Genomic DNA, 5,522 nt, shown 5'->3' with positions numbered 1-5,522 from the left:
TTACAAACATGCAGCTTTTCACTATTTTGATATTTTTATGCAGAGCATCCTTCGGTGAGCAAGTGATGTAATGTTTTTTTCCCCCAAATCTGTTCTGATGAAGAACCAAACTCATCCATATCTTGGATGGAATAAATTTTTAACTATTCCTTTTATAAAGGGGCTGCTATGTTTTCAAATGTCTCATGTTGTGAAGAAAACTCATGTTACTTTTGTGTTGGTAACTTGGTAACATTGATCAGATCAGACTGATCAAAAACATTTCTTCATACATAAGGTTTTGGGAGTGTTTTGTGGAACGAATTTGTGTTAGATGTCTTCTGCTATGTTTTGAAGTATAAAGTCTCATTTACTGTTGTGGATATCCTGTTTACTCCTTGATTGGTCTCAGGTGTGTTTTGTTAATTTGACTTGTTAATTTTTTGGTTTGTTTGTATAGCTCTCCTGTTGCCCATGGGGGTTTTGTCTATTCTTAGCTGTAAAGTGTGGTGAGATTTAGTTTGTGGCTATTCTTGTTTCTGAATTTTTGTATCTTTTCAGTTTTGCCTGAATGTGGAAGTTTACATTTATATAAATGTATTTGGCAGACAATTTTCCAAAGTATAGCATGAATCCCAGGTAAAAATAAAGTGTACTTAAAGGGGTCCTATTATGCTTTTTCACTTTTTCAACTTTAGTGCCAGACTGGGGAGAGAGGTGTTGTAATAATGTAAAATATGTGAAAAATACAACCTAGTATGAGAGCCTGTTCTAGTACACCCCCAAAACAAAATCAAGACTTTGTAAAAGAGCAAAATAGGACCCCTTTAAAAAATACTTAAATTCAAGCAAGTACATTTGTAGTACATTCTTATTTTTTGTGCTAAATAAAATTGTCAAAATTTTAAACCATAAATGCACTATATAAAAGTATATTTCTACTTCAGTAGTACTTAAGTGCATTTGAAAATGTGTACTAAATACCACTGATATTTAAAGTATACTACCACAAAAATTATTATTAAAAGAGTTTTATTTGTATATTTCTTAAAAGTATGCTTTGAATGATTTAAATTAGTTCAATGTTAGTACACTTTTATATAGTTATTCTAAGTTTAAATGAAATTGATTTTATTTAAAATATATTAGTAATGTAATAGTTATAAATACATTTTCCCAACTGTGATACACTTAATACACTAATTAGCACTAACACTTAAATTGATTTTAAGTGTAGTCAGATAAAGTACCAGAAGTGTTTTATAACTGCATTGCTTAGAAGTGTGCTATGATTGCTTTAAATAAAATTTGAGTGGATTTTTATATATACTATCACTAAGTTCTATTTGGATTTTCATGAAAAATACAGCTGAAATGTATTACTTAAGTAAAATCCTTTGGGTTACTGCACTTAGGCTACTATAAATGCACTAACAGCACATGACTGGATTATTCATTCATATGTGTTTAGATGTGTACCACAATTCACAATTTAACAGTAAGTAGACTTTTAGCACAAAGTACTTGATGTGCTATATTTTTAATGTGGAAAAAAGTGCTACTAATGACATGGTAACTTGATTGTACTATTTAAAGACACCATAAACATGTAGTTAAGTATATCATATAGAGGGAATGTTAACATAATTACAATACATTTTAAATAAATTATTTATAAAATATGTGGGCAATATATTACAAATACATTTTGTATATATTCATTATATATTAATCTTATATTTTAAATAATTAATAAGTGTATTTTCTATGTATGATGAGTATATTTAAGTGTATGAAAGATGGTTTCAATTGTACTACAAGTGGAAACTAAATACCTATTTTTATATTTTTTTAACAGTTAAATGCACATTTTAGTTCATATTCATGGTCTCCCATAATACTACAATTGAGTACACTTAGATGTTCTTAAGAAGTACTAAAGACAATTTTTTAGTAGCCCAAGTACAAAATTGGTGCATGAAAATAGAGCACTTTAAGTACATTATGGAAGTGTACTAAAATAGTGTATTTTACTGCACTTTTTTCACCTGGGATGCAATGCAAGTCATATGTCTATCTATTCATCTCATCAAGTGGCCAAAAATAACATATTTATTATAATGCAAAATATAAAATAATATAAACATTTATTTATGTGGTCTCTGTGATGTTCTGTTCTCTAGATATGGTTCAGATCCTTTGTTGTAAGTCTGACTATTTCTTTCATGATTGTTTTTGCATTTACAAAGCAAATAAATTACCTGATTACTTAGAATAGTTATAGCACAGCTCTCCTTTGCAAGCAGCACTATATATATATATATATATATATATATATATAAAAACAAATCAATAAAGAAGAAATTACAATATTGCCACCAACAGAATCTCTTAATTTTCTTCCTCTAGGTGTCAGTAAAGGTCCGGGAGGCTCTGACAGATGGACTCTATTCATCAGTTCCAGCACCGAGGGGCTCGGGTTTATTTGTGCAGAGGAGAGATGTCACGATAACAAAGACAGATTGTGAAATGATACACTCTATCAATCAGACGTGGAAAGAAGGAAAACAAATCAACTGCAGTTTAATGAAGAATGAAACGGAGGAAAATGAAAGTGCGAATGGAAATGTGTGATTACCTGTTGTACTCTCGTCTGCTCTTGCTCTCTTTTAATTGAGGGAAGGGAACAAGCTTTCCAAATTCATTACTTTCAGTACATCTCACACACTCACAGACACACGCGCTGGATCTATTTGCCATCGATGGGAGTTCATTTGTTTGCCAAATCAAATCAGACTCATTTGTGGTTTGAGCGAGACCTCGGAGGCCCGGCGGAGTAAAGAAAAAGGGGTTTTTGATTGGCGGCGGGCATCAGAACAACACGAATGTTGGTTAACATGGCCACCGGCTTTGTGTGCATTAGACTGCATTCAAAAAGCCAATGGGAGGTCCTTTGGTTTGTGCTTCAGATATTTTAGAAGCATGAATGGTGATAATCTGTTTCCGTCTCACAGGTTAATTTCCCGCGCCGCTCTCGTTCAGCCCGTATTCACGCGGTTTTCAAATAATACGCAGGTGAATGAAAGCCACGAGACAGATAATGACGGCGGAACAATTTGAGAGCATAATGCTCACATCTCCCCGAGAAGGTCCTAAAAAGGCCTGCGGAAAACGAGCACCTCTCGAAATAATTGGTCATCTCGAAAGAGTAATCTCACGCCCCCCGGCCTGGTTCTCCTTTACAGAGTTGGGAGATTTTATAGCTCTGCCATACTTTTGAGCTATCTTCCTCTGATCAGTATTTGCTCGGCGGCGCTGTCAGATAAAGGACTCGCTGGCAAACAGCTTGAAGCTGCGGCTCTGACATGATCTAGTCATTTCATTCTCAACTAATGCACACTGTTCCCAACCGAGACCGCGGCCCCCAAACCCTTAAGAGCGCATACGGCGCCGGGAATGATCGCCATCTCGTTATCGTCAGGCACATAACAAACAGAACAAATATGCTCTCGGCTGTCCGACGGCACCGCTGGAAGGTGGCTTCATTGTTTTTGCAGCAGCTCGGAGGTCATCGCCTGAGGAGACCAAAGGCTTCTGTAGTCGAGTGCCTGGGTTTCCAGCGAGACTCCATTCTCTCTGAAAATCGCATGGCTTTTCGCCAACTGAACTGTGCTGGTCTGCAGCCAGCTAGCTAATAGTGAACTTTATTCATTCAAATGTGCGCAAGTATGGATTCATAGCACCGCTTATGAGAATGGAAATAAACAGCTGTAAATTCTGCTCTCGCTGGCCCTCCAGGAGCCCCTGGTGAAGCGCTCGAAAGAACCTGTGAAGTAAACGGATAAATATTCACCACACACCTGACAGCACAAAAGCCACATAGAGAAATATCCATTCATTATCGCAATTCATCAAGTTAATAGGCTGTGTTTGAGTAATAGTCTGAGTATAAAAAAGAGCAATGGTTTTACCTCATTAGGCTCTTTAATAATCTCCTGCACAAAGAGAACATCAGCACGCAGCAACCATCATTACACGCGCGTGCGCATGCGTTTATGATGGGATATGGATTTTTCTTTCGCTGTCTGAAATTATAGCATTAAAAAGACAGGCAAAGATCAAGAACACTGAGATCAAGAGATAGAAGCCGGTTATGACAGCCGGTTTCTCTATGCTGGGTCAACTGTTTAGAATGCGCTTACATACAGTAACGTTTAGTTTCTTTATTCTTCCATGACTGATCATCAGTGGCTTTTTCTTGCTTTTTTCCCATTTCTCTGCCAATTCATTTCTAACTGTGCTTTTAAATGGAAAGTCTAGAAACTCTGAACCGTTTGAGTGGACAGAACTGGAAAAAGTAGAGAGTAATCTGAGGGAAACTTCCAGAGTAAAAAAAAAAGTAGATTAAAAGGTCTTTCCATAATAACACATTTGAGAAATCTCACCTGTACCCCTAGTGCCTGTGCCCTGCGTGTTTCAGCAAATGTAATAATTGGTTTTGGTCCAGAAAGCTCTTCACTGCCATGCTTAAAATTATACTCATATATTTTTGGGCCTTGTTGTACGTAATGACAGAAGAACAGTTCTGGGTTGCATGGATAAATTGAATTCATAGCATGCATGCATGCAAGAATCAAAATCTTTGATTTTCTCATGAATGCAAAGTCAAAATGTAGATTTTATGCATTAGGCCTATCTAAAAACTCTACATTGTCAAAACATTTGGAATGCACTTGTGCATGCATGCAGTGGCTTTGAAGATTCAATTTACTTTCACGTCAGTCTTGGCTGTCGTTTTTGCATTGTGTAGTCACTACTGTATATCTGGTGTCTGAAGACCTAAGGCCCAATTAATTCTGTCGTTCTCCACTGGTGTCTCGGATCAAGTTGATCAGAGCGGCCTTTGAAAATATTTGCTGTGTTTATTTTCAAGGTTATCAAGTGTGCACATCCCTTGTTCCATTAGTGTTTAGTTTTCATCCGCTGCCTGTCACGTAATAGTGCTTTATCCAAACTCTCCAGCTGGCACCTGAAAAATAAGATCAAGGTAAAGTGGTTTGAACATCATAGAACACAATTTGTCCCCCATAATGGTAGATTAAATCTTAAGATAATTTGGCAAACCAAGACGCAAAAACTGTTTAGACACAAAGTCAAACTTTAAAATATATGAATATGTCATTTTTAGTTAACCTTTTTTCATGCAAAATATTTCAGTAAAGAGTTTGTTAGGTTTTAACACTGGAGTTTTTTAATAATTTTATTTTAACAGACCATTCGTGCTGATTGAGTGATTTTGTTCACTGAAGTCGCTCCCTTTTGCGCTACCCGCGAGGTGCTTGACTATACAAGACATTTCTGAAATACTTAATTTGTTTACACTATTTTTTTCTTTTGCACCCAGCTACAAAATGGAGGGGGGAAAATGACTTGTTTTGGATGACTCTGAAGGTGTTTTTTAAAGGGTTCATATGATGTTGCTAAAAAGAACATTATTTTGTGTAATGAAATGTGTTTATGCGGTTTAAGGTTAAAAAAACACA

The sequence above is a fragment of the Sinocyclocheilus anshuiensis genome, unplaced genomic scaffold (assembly GCF_001515605.1).
Source record: "Sinocyclocheilus anshuiensis isolate Anshui unplaced genomic scaffold, SAMN03320099.WGS_v1.1 scaffold315, whole genome shotgun sequence".
Taxonomy (NCBI): domain Eukaryota; kingdom Metazoa; phylum Chordata; class Actinopteri; order Cypriniformes; family Cyprinidae; genus Sinocyclocheilus; species Sinocyclocheilus anshuiensis.
Note: the sequence above shows the minus strand (reverse complement) of the source record.